Source organism: Erpetoichthys calabaricus, chromosome 11 (assembly GCF_900747795.2).
Source record: "Erpetoichthys calabaricus chromosome 11, fErpCal1.3, whole genome shotgun sequence".
NCBI lineage: Eukaryota > Metazoa > Chordata > Cladistia > Polypteriformes > Polypteridae > Erpetoichthys > Erpetoichthys calabaricus.
The window spans coordinates 104,518,769-104,543,885 of record NC_041404.2 but is presented as its reverse complement, the minus strand read 5'-3'; the positions used below and the strand labels follow the sequence as shown (position 1 = coordinate 104,543,885).

At 38.1% G+C, this 25,117-nt stretch overlaps 1 protein-coding gene across 1 annotated transcript in view; it reads right to left on the bottom strand.

Annotated features, from left to right (window-relative positions):
- The window catches only part of LOC114660777 (neurotrophin-4-like), a 152,681-nt gene extending 127,771 nt beyond the window's left edge, over positions 1–24,910 (bottom strand). The window contains exon 1 of the mRNA XM_028813669.2: positions 24,487–24,910. The gene's annotated coding sequence lies outside the window, so the exon portion shown is untranslated. The remainder of the gene's footprint in view (positions 1–24,486) is intronic.
- Between the last annotated feature and the right edge of the window lie 207 nt (positions 24,911–25,117).

The window sequence follows — 25,117 nt, the reverse complement described above, 5'->3', positions numbered from 1 at the left end:
ATAAACCTCTGCCACTATCAGAATTATTAGATGCTATAAAGTCACTTCAGAGTGGGAAAGCAGTAGGCCCGGATGTCACCCTGTCGAATTTTATAAAACATTCTCAGTTAAGCTGGCTCCCCTTTTATTAGCAACATTTACAAAAGCTAGAGACAATAAAATTCTGCCTCAAATTTTTTCGCCAGGCATTAATTACCATCTTTCCTAAGCAAAATAAGGACTTATTACAATGTGCATCATACAGACTAATTTCACATCTGAATAATGATGTTAAGATACTCTCTAAAGTCCTAGCTAGAAGGATTAAGAAAGTGCTTTCTTTAGTAATATCATAAGAAAAAACTGGATTTATTAAAGGCAGACACTTACTGTAGCATCCAATCGTCAATGCCTGTTTAATGTAATATATTCACCCACAAAGTGTAACACCCTGGAGATATTATTATGATTAGATGCAAAAAAGCATATGGTTGACTGGAACTACCTTTTCACTACACTAGAGAAATTTGGGTTTGTCCCAAACATTTGTGCATGGATCAAACTACTGCATACCATTCCAGAAGCTTTAGCTTGTATTAACAACATTAATTGAGACTACTTCAAACTAGAATGTGGTACTAGTCAAGGATGCCCCTTGTCACCAATGCTTTTTGCAATTGCCATTGAGCCACTAGCTGTTCACCGTCGAAATGCTTATGAGATAAAGGGGATTATCAGAGAAGGACTTGAACAGAAAATTTCTCTATGTACAGATGATATGGTACTGTATATACAGTGATCCCTCCTGAATCGCGGGGGTTGCGATCCAGAACCACCCGCGAAAGGTGAAAATCCGCGAAGTAGAAACCATATGTTTATATGGTTATTTTTATATTGTCATGCTTGGGTCACAGATTTGCACAGAAACACAGGAGGTTGTAGAGAGACAGGAACTTTATTCAAACACTGCAAACAAACATTTGTCTCTTTTTCAAAAGTTTAAACATGCTCCATGACAAGACAGAGATGACAGTTCCGTCTCACAATTAAAAGAATGCAAACATATCTTCTTCTTCTTCAAAAGGAGTGCGCGTCAGGAGCAGAGAATGTCAGAGAGAGAGAAAAGCAAACAATCAAAAATCAATAGGTGCTATTTGGGCTTTTAAGTATGAATGTCAGAGAAAGAGAGAGAGAGAGAGAGAGAGAGAAAAGCAAACAATCAAAAACCGATAGGTACTGTTCGAGCTTTTAAGTATTCGAAGCACCGTGCGGAATGCATGTCGCTTGACAAAGCAGCTGCAAGGAAGCCCAACAAGGAAGGGAGCAATGTGAAGGTAGTCATTCAGCATTTTTTAGATGAGCATCCGTATCCTCTAGGGGTGTGAACAGCCCCCCTGCTCACACCCCCTCGGTCAGGAGCAGAGAATGTCAGAGCAAGAGAGACAGAGAGAAAAGCAAACAATCAAAAATCAATAGGTGCTGTTTGATCTTTTAAGTATGTGAAGCACCGTGCGGGAAGCATATCCCGCAACAAAGCAACCACAAGTAAGCCCAGCAAGGAACGGAGCAATGTGAAGGTAGTCTTTCAGCGTTTTTTGAGGAGCGGCCGTATCCTCTAGGGGTGCAAAAAGCCCCCGTGCTCACAATATATTTAATAATAGTAATACATGCTCTGATTGGGTAGCTTCTCAGCCATCTGCCAATAGCGTCCCATGTATGAAATCAACTGGGCAAACCAACTGAGGAAGCATGTACCATAAATTAAAAGACCCATTATCCACTGAAACCCACGAACCAGTGAAAAATCCGCAATATATATTTAAATATGCTTACATATAAAATCCGCAATAGAGTGATGCCGCGAAAGTCGAAGCATGATATAGCAAGGGATTACTGTATCAGATCCACAAAATACTGTACCTGAAGTTCTAACAGCACTAACAGAATTTCAAAAGATTACTGGTCTCAGAATTAATTTGAATAAAAGTGTGCTCTTTCCAATGAATTCTCAAGCACACAATATTAGATTGGACACCTTCCTTTCATTGTAGATCAGTTTAATTACCTAGGGGAAAACATCATAAGTAAACATAAAGCTCTTTATCAACATAATTTTGCCGTCTGCATGGAAAAAATTAAGCAAGACTTGCAACGATGGTCTATCCTTCATCTCACTTTAGCTGGTAGAATTAATATCGTCAAGATGAATATCCTTCCTAAGCATCTTTTTCTATTTCAAAACATTCCAATATACATCAATAAATCGTAAATCATTTTTTTAAGAAATTAGATTCAACCATAAATTTGGAATTCAAAACATCCATGTATCCAAAGGGTGACCCTACAAAGACCTAAGGCAGAAGGTGGCATGGCTCTACCTAATTTTTAATTTTACTACTGGGCGGCGAATATACAAGCTATAAAAACCTGGACATTGACACAAATAGATGAACATACACAGGCTTTGTCTGCAATAGAAATAAAAGCCTGCAGTACTTTATAAATTCCTTGCTTTGTACCCCAATAAGTACAAGTCATTGCCAATATACAGTTAGGTCCATAAATATTTGGACAGAGACAACTTTTTTCTAATTTTGGTTCCGTACATTACCACAATGAATTTTAAATGAAACAACTCAGATGCAGTTGAAGTGCAGACTTTCACCTTTAATTCAGTGGGGTGAACAAAACGATTGCATAAAAATGTGAGGCAACTAAATCATTTTTTAACGCAATCCCTTCTTTTCAAGGGCTCAAAATTAATTGGACAATTGACTCAAAGGCTATTTCATGGGCAGGTGTGGGCAAGTCCGTCACTATGTCATTATCAATTAAGCAGATAAAAGGCCTGGAGTTGATTTGAGGTGTGGTGCTTGCATGTGGAAGATTTTGCTGTGAACAGACAACATGCAGTCAAAGGAGCTCTCCATACAGGTGAAAGAAGCCATCCTTAAGCTGCGAAAACAGAAAAAACCCATCCAAGAAATTGCTACAATATTACACGTGGCAAAATCTATAGTTTGGTACATCCTGAGAAAGAAAGCAAGCACTGGTGAACTCAGCAACGCAAAAAGACCAGGACGTCCACGGAAGACAACAGTGGTGGATGATCGCAGAATTATTTCCATGGTGAAGAGAAACCCCTTCACAACAGCCAACCAAGTGAACAATACTCTCCAGGGGGTAGGCATATTGATATCCAAGTCTACCATAAAGAGAAGACTGCATGAAAGTAAATACAGAGGGTGCACTGCAAGGTGCAAGCCACTCATAAGCCTCAAGAATAGAAAGGCTAGATTGGACTTTGCTAAAGAACATGTAAAAAAGCCAGCACAGTTCTGGAAAAACATTCTTTGGACAGATGAAACCAAGATCAACCTCTACCAGAATGATGGCAAGAAAAAAGTATGGAGAAGGCGTGGAACAACTCATTATCCAAAGCATACCACATCATCTGTAAAACACGGTGGAGGCAGTGTGGTGGCTTGGGCGTGCATGGCTGCCATTGGCACTGAGACATTAGTGTTTATTGATGATGTGACACAGGACAGAAGCAGCCGAATGAATTCTGAGGTGTTCAGAGACATACTGTCTGCTCAAATCCAGCTAAATGCAGTCAAATTGATTGGGCGGCGTTTCATGATACAGATGGACAATGACCCAAACATACAGCCAAAGCAACCCAGGAGTTTATTAAAGCAAAGAAGTGGAAAATTCTTGAATGGCCAAGTCATTCACCTGATCTTAACCCAATTTAGCATGCATTTCACTTGTTGAAGACTAAACTTCAGACAGAAAGGCCCACAAACAAAGAGCAACTGAAAGCCGCTGCAGTAAAGGCCTGGCAGACCATTAAAAAGGAGGAAACCCAGCATCTGGTGATGTCCATGAGTTCAAGACTTCAGGCTGTCATTGCCAGCAAAGGGTTTTCAACCAAGTATTAGAAATGAACATTTTATTTCCAGTAATTTAATTTGTCCAATTACTTTTGAGCCCCTGATATGAAGGGATTGTGTTAAAAAAATGCTTTAGTTGCCTCACATTTTTATGCAATCGTTTTGTTCACCCCACTGAATTAAAGCTGAAAGTCTGCACTTCAACTGCATCTGGGTTGTTTCATTTAAAATTCATTGTGGTAATGTACAGAACCAAAATTAGAAAAAAGTTGTCTCTGTCCAAATATTTATGGACCTGTCTGTACTAACGATCCAATTGTGCTTCATTCATTCAGAATATGGAACCAATGTAGGAAGTATTTTAAGATAGAAAAGCTTTTATCTATTGGCACCTCTGCACGAGAACCACCTTTTTCCACACTCTCAAACTTATGCAGTTTTTAATGTCTGTAAAACATTCTGGATTAAATCACTTAGAGACCTGTACATAGACAACGTCTTTGCATCCTACGAACAATTACAGTCCAAATTTAACTTTTGAGCAACACATTTCTTTCACTACCTTTAAATTAGTAACTTTGTAAAACAAACCCTACTAATTTTCCTCACCCCCCACCTACCTCTATTCCAGAAAAAATACTGATTAGTCTCAAGGACTCATACAGCATCTCTGTGTATATAAAAGCATTTTAAAGTCCCTCCCTTTCAAAAATCCCAGAGTACAGTGGGAAAAGGATCTCTCACTCAACATCTCAGAAAAGGAGTGGAAGGTAGCTATCGAGCACAGCTGTCTCATTTAAAATTTTCCAAAATGTTTCCAGTGCAAGATCTAACCTGCGAACATTGCAATCAAGTTACAGCCTCATTGGGCCATATGTTTCGAGCATGCACCGAATTAACATAATTTTGGACCAAAATCTTTAAAAGCCTTTCAAACAGCCTTGGTGTCACAATCCCTCCTAATCCATTGTGTTTGGTGTACTTCCTGATGGGCTTAAAGTGAAGAAGGACAACCAAACTGTAATTGCCTTTACTACACTATTGGCAAATAGACTTATCTTGCTCAATAGGAAGAATCCTAACTGACCTATTTTCAGTCAGTAGGTAACTGATGTTAAACTGTATATTATCTGAATTTGGAATAAATCTAATTCTCACCTATAAGATCTGCACAAAACTTTTTCAAAACCTGGCAGGATCTAATCAATAACATTTTAGAATAAGCATTTAAATGGAGGAAACTGATTCTTTCCCCTCTTTTTTATTCTATTTATTTTTATTCATTTATTAATTTATCTATTTACTTAGTTCTACTACTTTAAAGTTTTACTCTGTTGGCCCAGTTCTCTCTCTCATAATAAAATCAATAAAATGCTTAAAAAAAGGGAATGTAATGATATTTAGTGCCACGAAATTCTGTGATTCAAAAATTCAATTGTGGATATATAGAAGTTCATTGCAATGACATGGAATCTGTTTCTCTAAGCACTAACAAAATGTTATACGTTTTCTCTTCTACTTAAAAGTTCCTTTATAACAACAGTTGGCTCACTGAACTTTATATATGCTTTAACAAGCCCTGGCCTAAGTCTGACTGTGTGTGACTAAGTGCAGAATAACTGAAGTAATAATGGAGTTAGATGAGGTCGCAACTATGGATGCCCCATTGTCTTTTAAATCTACTATCTGGCAGGATTTTGGATTTCCTGTTAAAAGAGAAAATGGCAAAAATAGTTGATAAGAAGAAGACTAATTATTGCAAGAGTGTTTTGACATATGTTATTGCTAACACAGCGAACATGTTGAACCATGTACAATGCCATCAAAGTGACAAATACAAACGACCACTGGTAAAGAAGCAATTGTTTAAAGGCCAAGTATCTCTCGTAAATTTATTCATTTATTTGTAGCTCTACTTCCACAGTGGAGTGCAAGGGACAAAGAAATAACAAGGTGTATTGGCATTTTTAGGATATAATACCATTTTCAGTCTCTGAGAACAAAGGGTTTTGGCTGCTCATAAACACCTTATATATATATATATATATATATATATATATATATATATATATATATATATATTATTATATATATTATATATATATATATATATATATATATATATATATATATACACCTTATATATACATATACTGTATAAGGTATAAACACCTTATATATACATACAGTATATATACATACAATCACACACACACATACTGTGCATGTGTTTATGTCTGTGCTGTAGTACAGAAGTACAAATTACGTTTCATAAAGTGCTAGTAGTACTTCTCATAATAGCATCTGAGATTGAAAGCAGACACTACTGACAGTTCAAATAGTGATATGTAATGAAACTAATGCTAGTTACATATTAAATGATAGATATATCATATGACCTGTAACCTAACCAAATTGTTTCTCACTAGTGAGAGACTACCTATAGATATTAAAATTGAATTGCAACTAGTCATTTTTTATTTTAAAAAACTTGCCATGTAACTTCTGCTATTTGTAGACCCATAAAACAGAGAGAACAGGAGATAAGGGAGCAGGTGCTAACACAGAAGCAGTTGAAGCAGAACAACATGGTGCTGAGCTGGAACAACCACCTCCCAAAAAGTCAGCTCTAGATGATCTCATTGGAGATCATTTTACTGAATCAGTTGCACTGCCCATGAGTGGGATAGTACAGAAGAGAGTTTCTATTGCACTCACATGCTGTCCACTGAAATGGTGGAGAGAAAATGCTTCAAAGTATCCACTGAATTCCCCACTGGCCAAAAACATATCTCTCAAATCCAGCAACCTCTATTCCAAGTGAACATGTTTTTCGACTGCAAGAGATATTGTGAATGCCCAAAGGTCACAGTTGCTACCTGAAAATGCCTAAGAAAAAAAAAAATGTTGCTATCCTAAATTAACACTAGAATTACCAAAGCCTATGAAAAAACTTGTAGATCCGTCCCACCTTAAATCCCTTCGCACCTCTCCGTCAGCGTCTTTGTCCTGTAAATGTGTCGATAAGCAGCAAGCAGCCTATTATCACATCCTCCCACCGCCGCACAGTTATCTCAGCTCAAGTCTGTTTACCTGTGTGTCAGTTGCTTAGAGTTGTATAGAATGAGAAGTCAAGCAAAATGACACCTTTTATAAATACTATATCATTATTTGGAACACATGAATTTCATGTGTGTTCCGTGTCTACAACAATCTATGTAAACACATCGTTAAAACAAACGTTTTTCATGTCTAGTAATAATTGACAAAATGTAGACATGAAGTGTGTAATGTCTGAAGTCCAAATATCAAATAAACACTTTCACAAAAGGTACAAATATAACAGAACAAGTGCGCTTTTATTCAAGAATAAAACTGCAGAAAAAGAACCCGTGTTAGGGTGCGACATTGACACCCCTTTGATACAACTGCTTCGGCGGCACAATGGTATCAACTGTTGACTGGTAATCAAAACTTCATGGGTTCAACCCTGGACAAGTCGGTTTTGAGAAGTGAGCTGCTCTTACTCTTACTATTTTAGAATAAAAACATACATTTGATTTCAGTCTGTAACAGCCAGTGTAAATTTATAATACTTGTAAAGGTTAGCTTTGGTTTTTTTCTCATTCAGTTTTATTCTCTGTCGCGTTCACGATCCCACCCGCCCTCCCCAGATCTGACACTGCTGTTTTCACATAAAGTAAGTAAATAATATTCGATCTGGCTCTTATATACAAAGTACAGCGACGGCAGCTTCCACCTGCAGCTATAGCCTCTTCAGTACACAAGTGACTCTCCACGCTAGTGTTTAGATCTGTACGGTGTTTGTGCCCAAAAAAGAAGTCTGACTGCATTCTCGCACCATTGCTCGCGTACTAAAGTGTCAGCGTGCACTTTTCGTGGCATTACGCATGTATTTTTTGAGCATGCCCGTGTCGATCAAATACAGGACGCTCTGCAGTCTACTTGTGACTTTACGCTATAGGAAGTAAGTAAATAAATCAAGGTACATAACATTCGATCTGGCTTTTATGTAAGTAACATATAAATGTTAATGTTTTGGGCACATGCACCGTCCAGATCTAAACACTAGACTGGAGAGTCACTCGCGTACTGAAGAGGCAATAGCTGCAGGGGGAAGCTACCATCACTGTACTTTGTATACGAGGTGTGATCTAAAAGTTCCCGGAATGCATTTATTCTGCAGCCAGAAGGGTTTGGTTATATCAAATCGCCACCAGATAGCAGTTCAAGTTGTCCTTGAGAGCTGTTATCACACGTTATAACGTCAGCGCACTTGTTTTTCAAGTCGCAGTTCTCATTTAAACTTCGGTTGTGTCTGTGAAGGGTTGTTCATGAAAATGAGCAATTTCAAAGAGCAAAGAGTGTGTGTTAAATTCTGTTTTAAACTGGGAAAAACAGCAAAAGAAAGCCATGAAATGTTGCAACAAGCATTCTACAGGGATGTTCTAAGGCGTTTGTGAAATCGAATTCACCGAATACGTCCTCAGATGTGGGCTGACAAGTCATTTCTTTTGCATCACGACAATGCACCAGCTCACACATCTCTGACTGTGTGCAAATTTTTGGCTTCTACAAAGTTTACTGCCATTCCCCACCCTCCGTACTCCCCTGATTTAGCACTGTCTGATTTTTTTTTTATTTCTTAGGATGAAGATGAGGTTCAAGGGATGCAGATTTGAGACAGTGAAGGAGATCCAAGTGGCAACAACCGACGTCTTGAACACACTGACAAAAAACGACTTCCAGAGGTGCTTCAAAAGGTTGAAATCTCGCTGGGATTGGTGTATCAACTCAGCGGGTGACTATTTTGAAGGAACTGTTCACCATTAATTGTTATTTGGTGTGTATGCTTCTAAATAAATGCATTCCGGGAACTTTTGGATCGCACCTCGTATAAGAGCCAGATCGAATGTTATTTACTTATTTACCTTGATTTAGTTACTTACTTCCTACAGTGTAAAGTCACAAGTAGGCTGCAGAGCTTCCCATGTACATATACAAAGTACAGCGACGGCAAAAGTGCAACGTGCATTCTTTCTCTGATGTAGAACCATTGTCATCTCTGATGATAGCGTGTCTTTATGTTAAAACAGTAGTGTCAGATCAGGGGGTGTAGGGGGTTGTGAGCGGATGTGGGATTGTGAACGAGACTGAGAATAAAACTGAATAAAAAAAAGCTAACTTTTAGAAGCACCATAAACTTGCACCATCTGTTACAGACTGAAATCAAATGTATGATTTTATTCTAAAATAGTAAGAACAAGAGCAGCTCACTTCTCAAAACGGACTCGTCCAGGGTCGAACCCGTGAAGCTTACCAGTCAACAGTTCATACCGTTGCCACTGAAGCAATCATATCAAAGGTGTGTCAATGTCTAACCCTAACGCAGGTTATTTTTCTGCGGTTATATTTTTGAATAGAAGCGCACTTGTTCTGTTATATTTGTACCTTTTGTGAAGGTGTTTATATGATATTTGGACTTCTGGCTTCACACATTATACACTTCATGTCTACATTTTTTCAATTATTACTAAAACATGAAAAAGTTTCTGTTTTAACGATGTGTTTACATAGATTGTTGTAGACACTGAACACACATGAAATGCATGTGTTCCAAATAACGATATAGTATTTATAAAATGTGTCATTTTGCTTGACTTCTCATTCTATACAACTGCTGAGCAACTGACATGCTAGTAAACAGACTTGAGCTAAGAAAACTGTGCGGCGGTGGGGGGGGGGTGTGTGTGATAGTAGGCTGCTTGAAGGTTATACTTTTCTCTTTTGTTTTTATATTCAGTATAGTTATAAGATGTATTATTTCTAATATTTTTGCACTATACTTTCTCTAGAAAGGAAAAAAATTGGGGCGGCACAGTAGCGCAGTGGTAGCACTGCTGCCTCGCAGTTAGGAGACCCGGGTTCGCTTCCCGGGTCCTCCCTGCGTAGAGTTTGCATGCTCTCCCCGTGTCTGTGTGGGTTTCCTCCCACAGTCCAAAGACATGCAGGTTAGGTGGATTGGCGATTCTAAATTGACCCTAGTGTGTGCTTGGTGTGTGGGTGTGTTTGTGTGTGTCCTGCGGTGGGTTGGCACCCTGCCCAGGATTGGTTCCTGCCTTGTGCACTGTGATGGCTGGGATTGGCTCCAGCAGACCCCCGAGACCCTGTGTTCGGATTCAGTGGGTTGGAGAATGGATGGATGGATGCTATTATCAATAATACTCCTAAAATATGTTGTCATTTTTTTAATGTTCAATAATATTTCAAAAAGGTTTATGTTTAATAGAATGCGAAGTATTAAAAGCTGCTAATAACGGATACCTAAAGTGTAACCAAGAAAAATCTGCAAAATATGAAAACTGACAAAAATTAAAATTAAAAAAAAATAATTGCACATATAAATGACATTTCCACATCATTCATTATGCACACACTTTTATGTTTTCCTCATTTAAAAGACTCATTTTTATGTATTTGTACAGACACTTGTATCAACCCCACACAACCCCAAAATGCAAATGCACACAGCTTTGTTATATGGACTTTGCCATACATACATATACACACACAAATCAATGAACATGCTCATACATTTTAAATGGGTTGAAGGGGGATGATCACACTCCAATTACATATGTATGTGGGTGGGTACATTCTGAACGTACACACCCTGTGCAGGAGAAGCTGATAACTCTAACTACCATGACTGTTCAAGTGAGGTTGACGGCCAATCTTTTCTTTTTGGTCTCTTCCTGGCTCTTGCTTTCATGTAAAGCAATGACTCATTCACAAGTGATGCCTGATACCTCTTCCAACCTATGTTTTTTTTTCATTCTTTTCTCTTAACCTGTTTAAATGAGCTACAACAGTAAAAGTAAACAAGTTCACAAAAATGCAGCAACTTTGGAATTCTTGTCCACATTTTTTGCTAAATAAAAGAAATCACCCAGAACCAAAGGTTCATATGAAGAATTGTGAAAAGCTGTCTTCCTGACAAAGACTGGGGCTGGTGTAGCTATATCCACACCTGCTGAATTTTGTAAATTACACCCATACATTCTATACATGGATTCATTTCTTTTTATGTCATATTTTATATATATATATATATATATATATATATATATATATATATATATATTGTGGTGGGCTGCTGGAAGTCTTGCCCAGCCAGGACACCCAGAATGTGGAAGGACCAGGGGAGAGAGTATTTTTTGGGACAGTTTCTCCCCCAGGCCGACAGAGGGCAGCCCCCTTGGTTTCCAGCAGGGCCACAGGTCATGAGCATGGGAGCTTAACCTTGTTGGAACTCATGGCCACCAGCAGTGTGTAGTGAGGCAAAATCTGTCTCCTGCCTGACTGTGTCCAGGTTAGGGTGGGTGTACAGACAGACAGAGAGAGAGAGACAACAAAATGGACATTACAGCTCATCCTACCATCTATGCATTTTTGACCCCAATTAACCCAGTTAAGGGCCACAGAAGCTGTAAGCCTATCTCAAAAGTAACACAAGCATTTTACCTACACAACTGGAATAGGGTACCATTATGTTCTAAAGAACCCCTTGGAGACTGATATTGCTACTGAAGCCTTCTGAATTTACTAATACATCTGGAACAGGAAACTCTAGGAGGCCTATGCCAGAAAGTAATAAATACAGTGTTTGGGCAGCAAGTAAGGTGGTGGAAGGTGGCTCATACCATCTGAGCGCCCATCAACCGCACATGCAACTAATTATTTGTAAAAGCAGGACTTAGCATTTTGGAACATGTAAAAAGTGCAGGGTATAGGCAGGCTTGGGTAAAGTAACTGAATTACAAAAAATTCACCACCTCTGAATAATAATAATAATAATACCAGCTCACTACTCAAAAAGGGGAAAGTGCTGGCTCAAACCCACAATGTCTTCATTATGAGGCAGCAGCTCATACCTTTGACCAGCCAAGCAGACGTATTGACGTTCTGTCAATTGGTATTTGGGCATGGGTTTTTACTCATTGACAGCAACATGTAAATTGAGTAATTTCTTTTTCTTTGGATATTTTCTTCAATAAAAGTGCACTTGTTTCGTTATACATTTTGTGAAAGTGTTTATTTGATATTTGGACTTCAGTCTTCACACATTATATACTTCACGTCAGCATTTTGTCACTATTACTATAACATGAAAAAGTTTCTTTTAGTTTTAATATTTCTTGCCTCGCATTTCCTGTTATCCTACTTTTACCCAGATCATTGTACACACAAAACACACATGAAATGTATGTATTCCAAATAATGATATATTATTTACCCTATACAATTCCAGACACCTCACTCCCAGATAAACAGAATTGAGCTGAGACAACTTCAGCTGTGTCAGTGGGGGATGGGAGAGCAGGCTGCTTGCTGTTTATGCCGATTGACACATTTGCAAAGCAAAGACGCTGATGAAGAGGTGAAAAGGAATTTAAGGTGGCCCGGCATTACGACTTTTCTTGTAGGCTTCAGGGATTCTAGTGTTAAGACCAAAAATGTGACAAAAATTACCTCAAAGTATGCTAACTGAAATATTAATTTTAACGCTATTGTGGTACTGTTAAGGGAGTGATTTTTTTTGGAAGTGCACCAAATTAACATCATTTTGGACAAAAATCTTTGAATGCCTATCAGACAACTGTGGTGTCATAATCACTCCAAACCTATTAACACTAGAATTACCAGAGCCTACGAAAAAACTCGTAGATCCAGCCCACCTTAAATCGCTTCTTAAAACCGTTCTCACCTCTCTGCCTCTAAATGTACTGATAAAGACAAGCTGCAGCAGCCGGCTATTCCATCCCCCCAACGACTTAGAACGTAAACGAGCTTTTCCCAGCTCATGCCTTGATTGATTATCTGGGAGTGAAGTGGAGTTTTAGAGTAGAAATAATAGATTGTTATTTGGAACACACGCATTTCATATGTGTTGCATTTCTACAGTAATTTGTATAAACACATTGTTAAAACAGAAACGTTTTACAATATTCTAGTAGCAAATGACAAAATGTAGGCATAAACTATATAATGTATGAAGCCTGAAGTCCAAATATCAAAGAAACACTTTCACAAAAGGTACAAAAAAAAAAAAAAGCCACCGCCAAAAAAAGCCGCCTTAGTGTGCGACATTGACACGCATCAGCTATCACTGCTTCCGTGGCGCAACAGTATCAGTCGCTGGCTGGAAGTCCGAAGCTCATGAGTTCGATCCTGCACAACTCCATTTTGAGAAGTGTTCTTATTTTCACTATTTTAGAATAAAAAGATACATTTAATTTCAGTCTGTAACAGTCGGTGTAACTTATGATACAGTGATCCCTCGCTATATCGCGCTTCGCCTTTCGCAGCTTCACTCCATCGCGGATTTTATATGTAAGCATATTTAAATATATATCGCGGATTTTTTGCTGGTTCGCGGATTTCTGAGGACAATGGGTCTTTTAATTTCTGGTACATGCTTCCTCAGTTGGTTTGCCCAGTTGATTTCATACAAGGGACGCTATTGGTAGATGGCTGAGAAGCTACCCAACTTACTTTTCTCTCTCTCTTGCGCTGACTATCTGTGATCCTGACGTAGGGGGTGTGAGCAGGGGGGCTGTTTGCACACCTAGACGATACGGACGCTCGTCTAAAAATGCTGAAAGATTATCTTCACGTTGCTATCTTTTGTGCAGCTGCTTAGTGAAGCGACATGCTGCAAGGTGCTTCGCATACTTAAAAGCTCGAAGGGCACGTATTGATTTTTGATTGAAAAACAAACTCTGTCTCTCTCTCTCTTTGTCTGCTCCTGATGGAGGGGGTGTGAGCTGCCGCCTTCAACAGCTTTGTGCCGCGGTGCTTCGCATACTTAAAAGCAAACAGCCCTATTGATTTGTTTGCTTTTCTCTATGTGACATTCTGTGCTCCTGACAAGCACTCCGTTGAAGAGGAAGATATGTTTGCATTCTTTTAATTGTGAGATGGAACTGTCATCTCTGTCTTGTCATGGAGCACAGTTTAAACTTTTGAAAAAGAGACAAATGTTTGTTTGCAGTGTTTGAATAACGTTCCTGTCTCTCTACAACCTCCTGTGTTTCTGCGCAAATCTGTGACCCAAGCATGACAATATAAAAATAACCATATAAACATATGGTTTCTACTTCGCGGATTTTCTTATTTCGCGGGTGGCTCTGGAACGCAACCCCCGCGATGGAGGAGGGATTACTGTATTTGTAAAGGTTAGCTTTATTTCTTTTTTTAAATTCACTTTTCATTGTCTCAGTCGCGTTCAAGATCCTTCCCTACCGCCGCCCACCTGACACTGCTGTTTTCACATAAAGACGCGCTATAGTTCTGCAGTGTATCACGATACATACGACCGCGTGTTTTTTTCCCCCAATATTTCCAGTCCCCACGTGTTGCTGTATGCTGTTTCTTTTGTACTCCAGGACATGTAGAGGAAAGCATAGTAAAGAGCAGTAACTTCAGCGCTATATGCAATCATCAGACACTCCCCATCTGATGATGTTTTCACATAAAGACGCGCTAAAGCTCTGCAGTGTACTTGTGACTGCATTGTCGTACCAATGCTTGCGAACTGAAGTGTCTGCATGCACTTTTCGTGGCATTATACGTGTATTTTTTGAGCATGCCCATGTAGCTCAAACACAGGAACAAGTGCACTTTTATTCAAGACTATAACCGAAGAAAAAAGAAAGCAAGTTACAGTAGGCGGTTGATATGACAGCTTGCGTGGTGCAATGCTAAGAACTGCTGATTTCCATTCTGTGCTATATAACTGTTAACATTTGAATCTGATGATTGCATATAGCGCTGTCTTATTCAGTGTGCGCAAGAACATGCAGGTGGCCAGTTGCTGAGTGCTACAACGCACATTTTAAAAAAAGAAAGAGACAAATATATGTGACATTTTGAAGAAACCATTTTATGACGCAAATAGTACCAATCAGAAAACATCGTCGAAGTAATGCAATATTATTTGAAAACGAACAGCGTCAGATCGGGTGTGAAGTTATACTGGCGCTGTTTGAGTCAGATCAGAAGCTGAATAAGCTGAAAAAGCTCCTGTTCTGACTCTAAGTAAAAAAGCATGAATTAATCAACAGAAATAACCGCGACTGACATTTTAAAGTTAACAATTTACAGTGCATACCAATTTATAAATTCAATGTCCGTTTGAGGAAAAAAAAAAACACTTTCTTCAAAGCTGGGAATCAAACTCACGTCTCTGTAGCACGGTAGGGTAGCTGTGCTCCAAGTCTGCAAACCGTAGCATTAAGCCACGGAAGCTGTTGTATCATCCTTGAACCTTTTGTGAAAGTGTTTATTTGATGTTTGGACTTCAGGCTTCACAGATTCTATAGTTTATGCCTACATTTTGTAACATTTATTACTAAAATATGAAAAAGTTTCTGTTTTAGCAATGTGTTTACACAGATTACTGTAGAAACGGAACACGCATGAAATGCATGTATTCCAAATAGCGATCTATTATTTCCATTCTAAAACTCCAGCAGTTCAGTCACTCCCAGATAATCAAACAAGGCATGAGCTGGGAAAACTTAGTGAACGTTCTGCGACGGTGGGGGATGGAATAGCCGGCTGCTCGCTGCTCCTCTTAATCGGCACATTTAGAAGACAAAAGAGAGGTGAGAACGGTTTTAAGGTGGGCCGGATCTACGAGTTTTTTCATAGACTCTGGTAATTCTAGTGTTAATAGCTGTGTTTGGTGTACTCCCAGGTGGGCTTAAAGTGAAGAAGGACAAATTGATTGTAATTGCCTAAACCACACTACTATTACATAGACTTGCCTTGCTCAACTAGAAGAATCCCAATCCACCTGTAACTGATATTCTAGACCATTTGAAATTAAAAAAAAAAAAATTCTCGCTTAAACAATCTGTTCAAATATTTTTTTTTTTTAAATATGGTAGGATCTAAATGATACAATTTTAGAATAAGCATTTATATCAAGGAAAAGGACTTACCCGACTTCACGCTGTAGCAAGAGGACCATGTTACCAAAGTTTACAACAAAACAAAGGGCAGAGGAGTGTATTTATATATTAATCAAGGTTGGCGCAACGAGGTAACAGTTCCTTTTAAATCATATTCTCCCTAGAATTACTTATCATAAATTCTAAGCAGTTTTATTTACCACTGGTGTTATCCTTAGTAATTCTAGCCAGTGTTTACATTTGCCCTCGCACAACTGCTCACAAAGTACAGTGGTGACTTGCTGATGTAATTACTGAAATTGAAAATGACAACCCAGACTGGCAAATCATTATTTTGGGTGATTTTAACCACGTTAATTTTAACCAGGTCTTCCTAAATATCAACAGCAAATAAAATGTCCTACCAGATATGGAAATATTCTAGATCATTGTTATGCAGCTATTAAGAATGCTTATCATGGCCTCTCCCATGCTCCCATTGGTAATTTTGACCATTCTATGATTTACCTTATTCCTGCTTACAAACTAAAGCTGAAAACTTTAAAGTCAGTAAAAAGAACAGTTAGAAAGTGGACAAGCAAGGAAACAGAGTAGCTTCAGGTTTGCTTTGCTTGTATAGACTGTAGTGCCTTCAAAACCACCACCTCCAATATACATGAATATACTGATGCTGTAAGTTTTTGTGAACATGTATGCATTCCAACAAAAAACATTTTAAAGTTTAGCAGTTATAACTCTTGGTCCACCCCAGAGTTCAGATGACTGTGGCAGGACAAACAGTGTGCTTTCAGATCTGGTAATCGTGAGGAATATAAGAAAGCCAAGTATATCTTGAAGAAAGAGATGTAAGGTGCGAAAACAAAGTTTTCAGATAAACTGAGTGCAAATAATAGGGCATCAGTCTGGAAAGGCCTTAAAAAAGTCTTTAACTACAAGAAACAAACAATTCTGCTGAACCCAGTCTGGCTAATCAGTTAAATCAGTTTTTGGTTTTTTAAAAAACAATGGGACATAAATAAACCTGATAGTCTCACTGTTACTACTCTACACTAACTACTCTTCATCTCAGCTTCCCCCTCATGTCATCACTGCAAAACATGTCTGCAGCTTATTCAAAAAGCAAAATATTAAAAAAGATACAGTTCCAGACCTTATTGCCCCTTACACACTCAGGCATTGAGCAGACCAGTTGTCTACAGTATTTGCAGAATTTTCAACCAGTCTCTGGATCTGTGCACTGTCCTGCTGGCTTCAAGACCACCATCATTCCAGTAGCAAACAAATCAAAAGTCATAGGCCTAAATGACTACAGACCAGTAGCTTTAACCTCTTTGCTAATGAAGACCTTTGAACGCCTTATTCTGAATCACCTCAAAAATGCTACAAAAGACTTCCTGGACCCATTTCAGTTTGCACACAGAGTCAACCGGTCTGTGGATAATACAGTAAATTTAGTTCTGAGCTTTATTTTCCAACACTTTAATAAGCCAGAGACATATGTGAAGTTCTTGTTTGTGGACTTTGGCTCTGCTTTCAATATCATCATACCAGGAGATCCTAGATATAAAACTCACCTAATTTAACCTGCCTAGTTTAATCTAACATTTCAGACTTTCTTACAGAAAGGAAACAGTACATGCAGTTTAATTAACCCTTAGTACTGGTACATCGCAGGGATGTGTCCTTTCTCCACTACACTTTTCACTTTATAGAAATGACTGTACTTTTGCCAGTTTGTCTGTCAAACTTCTTAAATTTGCAGATGACAAGCTCTAATAGAGAGACAGAATTATACATTTTAATAAGGTGTCATAAATTATTTTTTCATCAAATGTTACATTGTACACTTAGAACAATTAAAAGGTAATACATCTGTGAAAAATACCTGAGAATACAAATTGGTGAGGGTGAGATCACAGAGATTAATATTCTTGTTCAAGGTTATTACCAAAAATGAAAACTAAAATGAATACAAAAACTATTATAAATAAAAAAAACCATAAATGAAATAATTAATAAAAGCAAGATAAAAAAAATAACACTATCAAATTATTACACTGGCTGAAAGGACAAACTGAAATATAACAAACTACAAAAAAATTCCAGTTTTGCCACAGCTGGTTTTATATAAATGGCCTGAAGCAGACCCAGAATTAATCAAAATAAATGATTAAATATTTGTTCTTTGTTTTTCAAAGAAATATTCATGCCTCTAGATGTGCATGCTCCCAACCTCCCTCTCCTCTATTGATGTTCTTTAACCCTTTATCATTATCTCTGATATAATTCATCAACCACTACTCACACACCACCATCTATGTGTCTCTAGTGAACAGTAACTACTGATGGAGTATGGCTGTTTATACAGTGTTTCAAGTGGCAGGACAACTGAATACAGGCTGTCAGAACATAAAGCACATGATGAACAAAGTGATTTATTGAGTGAGAATAGTGACAATTCTTAGGCAATGGACAATGACAGTATTATAGATTCTAGTACTAATGACAGTAAAGTATACAAAGGTGATGATTGTGCTCAAATGATAAATTATAATAGCACTTCTGAATGTATGTGGTGTATCAAAAGCACTGTGCTACTTTCAAAGCTGCCATTCACTTGATCTCCAGGGCACAAAATAGACATATCAAATACAGATCATCTAGTGCAGAATTTCATCCTGTTCATAAGTGATGGTATGTTAAATGTAACTGAGATAAATGGTAGGGTGCATATGGGGCCTGGTGTCAGTCATGACAAGCTGCTGGCTTTCTTTGCATTTCTTGTATATCAAGGCATAATTCAAAACCCTTAAGCAGAGATATACTATTTGTTACTTGTGCTGGCGTTTTAAAAGCTCTACATAGTATGTGAGGACATGAGTACACCATAGTTGATCTGAAAAGTCTTGAAGTGTGGCATTTTTTTTGAGTATTACATTAATATAAACATCTTTGTGCTGTATTAGTGTTACGAGTTTACTGATTTAGAATTGGTAAATTTTACAACTGATGATTTTAACATTCAGGAGCACGCCTTTTTAACCTAGTACAGTGGAACCTCAGTTCACGAACGTCTCTCAACATGTACAAATTGGGTTACGACCAAAAAGTTTGCCAAACTTTTGCATCTGTTCATGACCACACACTCGGTATACGAACAAGTCAGTTTCCCTTTCGGTTTGTGCATGCCGATGATTTCTGTACATGTTCAGTCTCTCCCTGTGCAGAGAGAGAGAGAGAGAGAGAGAGAGAGACGCGCACGCGAGAGAGAGAGGGACATGCACGTGAGAGAGAGACAGAGAGAGAGAGAGAGAGAGAGAGAGAGAGAGAGAGAGAGAGAGAGAGAGAGAGAGAGAGAGAGAGAGAGAGAGAGAGAGACACACGAGCGAGGAAGAGAAGGCAGTTAAAGAATGCACCGGGCTTGTTTTTAAAGAGACCAATTCGAGCACTGTTTTAACCTCGTTGTATTTAATGAAGACTTTTTTTCTATTGGATTTTAACCTCCACTTCACTTGTATTTACAGTGATCGGTTCGTAGAGTGCATTGTTGCAATGTTACTTTTCTTGGTTGTTTATTAAATTACGGATTTTTGAAATGTTCGTTTTTTTCCCTGTGCTTAAAACTCATTTAAAAAAAAAAGTGTTTTTAGCAAGCAGTTCGTAGTAGTGATGTGTTGTTCACGAACGAGCTGGCTCTAAGAGCCGATGCTTTGAAGCAAACGAGAGGAGCCGATGCCCGTCGAGCAGAGCCGAAGCTTCAGCGGCTCCTGCTCAGCTCTGCTGAAAATCCATTCGGCAGGGGCGGGACTTTACTTATATGGGCGCACAGAACATTGGCTCATAATGCCGGTTAGTTCACGAACAACACATCGGACTAGGATCGTACCATTATGTGAAAGAAGAAAGGGGGGGCAGACGCTCCGAAGACAGCAAGTGTTGGTACATCTGCTGCTGCATCCACTGTCTTACCGAAAACTGCAGGTATAACACGGTCTTCAGTTCAAACCAAAATAAGCACATTTATTCCAAAACAAATGACGCCAAACAAACAAATAAGTGTCGATGAGGAGCTGGCTAAAATGATAGCTGGCGACTTTTAACCATTTTCCATTGTGGAGGACAGAGGATTTACAACTTTTGTACAGGCCTTAAACCCCATGTATGTTCTCCCTAGCATAAAAACTTTGTCCCAAACAATTATTCCATAACTATATATCTGAGGATGGAGTACAACACTGTGCTTTCAGAAACCACTGCTCTGGAAAAAAGGTAGCATTTAATGACAAAAGAGCTGTGGATGAGGCATTTCAAAGAATAAGTGCAGCAGCAGCAAGATGCAACCCCAGCAGCCTGTCTGCTCCTCCATCAGAGGGCCAAGAGGAACAAATTGGAGCAGGGGCGTGTTCACAGGAACCACAAGCTTCTGCTGTGTGGAGGCTCTTTGGCGAAAGAGCAACAGGAGACACTGCAAGGAGAAATCCCACAGCTGATGCTATGCTGGAGCTGAGGTCCTATCTTGAGGAGCCCCTCATCCAAAGATCTAAAGACCCACTGAGCTGGTGGGAGGCCAAGGCTGCAGTCTACCCACGCCTGGTTAAGGTAATGGTAGGAAGACTTTGCATTGTCGCTACATCGGTTCTTCTCAGAAAGAGTCTTCTCAAAAACAGGACAAATAATCACGGAGAGGAGAAATCGCATCAGCCCATCTAAGCTGAGGCATCTGGCATTTCTGAATGCCAACCTGGCCTAAAAACTTTTATTTAAAGAGTCATAGTGTTGTGTTGTTGTTGTTGAGTTTGGCCTTTATTTAATTTGTTTGCTGTGTTTTGTGTTAAGTTGTTCATTTAAAGCTTTTATTAAAATGTTAAACAATAGTAACTGTGTATTTATTGTAATGAAAAAATGCATAAAAATACGTAATGTCTGAAAACAATGAAAAAGAAATTGCTTAGGCTATACACAAACCATTCATAATTGCTTAATTAGGCTAAAATATAAGCATCCAAGTGATACAAAACGAAGAGCCATTCGGGAGCCGTAAGAGCCGGCTCTTTAAAGGGAGCCGATCCAAAAGAGCCGAAGTTTTGAAAAGAGACGGAGTTCCCATCACTAGTTCGTAGCGCTATAGCGCAAACTCTTGCAATGTTAGTTTTCTCTGTTGTTCAAGGTTTCTCAGTGTTATTCAATGTTTTTACATTTATTTACTATTACGCTGTGCATTCTATGGTATAATTAACTATATTTGTGCTTAAAAATCTTTAAAAAAATATATTTACATACAGTTCGTACGGTCTGGAACGGATTAATTGTATTTACATACAATCCTATGGGGGAAATTACTTGGGTCACGACCAAATCGGGTTACGACCAGAGTTTTGGAACGAATTACGGTCGTGACCCGAGGTTCCACTGTATTTTAATATGGTATCTTTTCATCATTTTGTCATCTTAACAAAAAGAAGTAATTAGAACGAAATGCATAACAATTTAAATGTGATATATTAACTCTTGTAATTTTCAATTGACAATATACAGTAGCTTTTAATGTTATACTATTTTAAAACAAAGCTACCAGATTAATTTAAACGATAGTGTAACTAAGAATGCAGCAACATTAGATATGCTAAAAACATCCTGTCTTTGACACAAAAAAGGTGGCAACAAACTATATAATTTAAATGTCATTTATTTTTAAGGGATAGCTTAGGTTATAATGATTTAACAATATGCAATTAACATGTAAGATTTATTTAAAACAGAATTCAGCAACATCAGATATGTTTTAAAAAAAAAAACACACACACATACACACTTTGGAACCTTTCGCCAAGTTTATGTTTCTAATTTTTTACAAATTCACTATCCACAACATTAAAGTTAAATTTTATCTTTAGACTCTTATGAACCATGCTAACAGATGACGCTTAGCTGCCTCAGTTACCAAATACAACTTGCCTTTTGGTGAAACTGAAACCAGCTCAGCTAAGCCCGGAGTCTCAATTTAAGCAAGGCTTACTCATTAAGCACGCTTTGTGGAATATCTCCCAGGTGTTTTCCTCAACAATTTAGGTATATAGATTTAGTGAATCCCTCAACAGAATGTTGTTGACTAAACACTTGTGCTTTAAAAAGACTTTGGTAATGAAGCAACACAAACCTCATACAATGACTAAATTAGTAGTGTGTCTACTGAACTACAGGTAAAGTTTACTGGTCGCTTGAAAAAAGTGTAGAGAGTCTACAAACTGGTGAGAAACTAAATCTGCTGATAGTGTTATTATTATTATTATTATTTTGGCTTAGCTTCACAACTAATAATACCCAATACTATGAAAATAAGTTGGTGCTAGAATAATGTTTTCAAATATTTTTCCTCCATTTTTTTATTTTCTCTCAAAATAGATAGTTGAAGGATCAAACCCTCTTTGTTGTTAACATTTGATATGTCAAATATACTGTATACACATACACACATGTTGCTCATAATCTCAGATACTGTTTGCTTTTTTTCTGTATATGTCCATGCAACTGTTCCATTCTCTCACTCTCTGCTCATGGATTGCTTGCTGTTCTTGTGCACTGGCAACTCAATCTTGACAACTCTTATGTTTTGACATTACATACTAGTTTTTCTGTATTTTACTTTTCTGTCATTTTTCATTTTCAAAGTTTATTTCAATTTTTATTTCATTTTTATGTATTGCAATTATTAATTCTCCACTCTTTCTGAGATAAACAGTTGATTACATAAAACAGGCAGATTTCAATTTTTGTATTTATATATCTAAACCCTCCAAAATCTTGTAATGGTATAAGAGCACAGATCAAAGTATTTACATTCAAATCAGATGGAAGCTACCATTTTTACAGGATGTGCTACAGGGTGAAATTACAATCAAGTCCAAAATTACCATTACTTCTAATAATAACCTGTTTTAATTCAACACAATAGTTTCCTGTAAAATTCTGTTTTCAATTATCATCAACAAATGCCAAGTCACCAGGACAATCCAAAACTGAGCCAAGGCAGGAATATTTTACTGTAATGAGCTCAAGTGAATTATGAGTATTAACAACTTGGTATTTAAAAAAAAAAAAAAAAAAAACTACTAAAATAATGTATACAGAAAAGTACTCCGTTACATTGTTTCTTATACATCAGAAAATCTATTGTTCCCTACGCCCGACGGAACTTGGAGATTTTTTTTCCATCGTCTTATGAAATTACTAGGACGATGCTGGGTAACAAATCTAGTATATAAATAAAATAGAAATGACTTTGTGAAATAAAAGCTAAACTACTTGTAAAATTAAAAACACTTTATGAAATCTAACTAAAGCTAAACAAAATTTCTAAGTAAGGTCAGAAATAATAAAGAACAAAATTACTAATATAAAAAGGCAAAACCATAATACCCTTGGTCTCTTGTCCCTGAGTGCTCTAACTTCCTATTTCTCACAGTAATCAAGAGAAATAGTAGTTGTACCAACTACTGTATTGTCCTACTCCATTACGATTTTTTGCCTTTCTCGTTATCTCTGATTTAGTACTGAAAAGAACTGACTACTTCTCAGCAGTAAACACAACAGAAAGCCACATATCAGTTTGATTATCAATCAACATTTATCAACGACGATATTGAGATAATGATCACGCGTGGCTGTGCATTTGGGCGGAATTCATAGTGAACAAACTGCACTTATATCATTCCTTCTGCTTTTGCTTAGCTATTTGCAGGTATAAATATAATTTCCTTCAGAACAGTGGTAATTGGAAAAGATAAATAAGTAAATATAACATTTCAAATCATATTTACTCTCGGAGATGATATGTACAATATAGTAAGACTTTGTTAGTCTGCACTGCTATTTCCAACCTACACAAACCCGTCTGACATTGTAACTCTGAGGATGGTCAGTATATCTCTACTCGATATATCCATGTTCGCAAGTGTGTTTAAACTATATGCACATTCACCCAACATCCGTTAATAAAATCATCTTTTTAAAACGAAACAGGGGACAATTTCCTTAATTCTGCCAAAAACTTACTTTTAAGCATTTGACTAGTCTCGTGCTTCCTTAGTACATATCTCAAAATAAGACCGTCAAATATTCGGGTGCCAACGATGTATCAAAATGCAACTAAAACCGGCTTTATTTGCCAGTAGAACAGAAATTATTCAGGTGTCTAGAGTTTATCACTACAGTAAGTAGACTCGGATGCCACGCTCTCATAGTGTAACTAGACACATATTCTCACACGAAAGTGCCGGAGATTTCAGTAGTAAACGTTGACACGGAACTTTAATCAGCGACATATGGCCCAGCTGAAATCGCACAAAAAAACAGGATCAGAGAAAAGTGCGAGTACATTCCATTAGCAGAGGTCAAGTACATGACTGAAGATGTCACTAACACGCACAAGAACAGCAGGGTGCTACTTTACAAGAAAGGTGTACTTTCATTTTGGAAAGAATTATCTTAGAAGTGCGACAATTACAAACTTGCTGTGCTCAACTGTAAGAAACTGCACCCCACCCACCCCCAAAACACACAGACAGACACACACACGAGTGTGTTCGAGCTGGTGGCTGGTTTCTTTATCTTACCGTTTTGGTGAACGCGGGACGTCTCGGATTTGCACCGATTTGCACATTGATTCCGCGACTGAAAATATGCAGCAAAAGGAAGTTCCCTCGAAAAGCAGTTCACAAAACACTTTTTAGAAAGAGTGGGGGTAGAGAGCTACTAAGACACCAAGTCACACAACGTATCGTAGATCAGCACTTCAGTGCTTCTTTCTGCAAGTATAAAACAGTTTTTTTTTTTCTTAATATGTTGTCAGCAGAAGATACCAATGCAGATTTCCTTTTACTTTAAAACTAGCTTCGGGATCTCGACAGTAATCCAAGGCGGAGGCGCACAGAATCTCTACTTCGAAAAGAACGTTTCGTCGCTTACGGCGTTCAGGTGATTGCCTCTGAAGAGAGTCTGAGACATTTTGGGAGGAGACAAGGGTTAGAGAGCAAAGGGAGGGGGCACCAAGGGTGAGAGCGCGCGCGCGCGCGCGAGTATGTGAGAGAGAGAGAGAGAGAGAAAGAGAAAACGCAAACGTGAGCGAGCGAGCGAGGTCGCGCGAGCGTGTGTGTGCATGAATTGGGTTCATTCGTGGTACTTCTGTGTTTGTGGTTTAAAGCTTCGTTTCTGCTATACGTGAATTAATAAGAAGTTATAACCAAA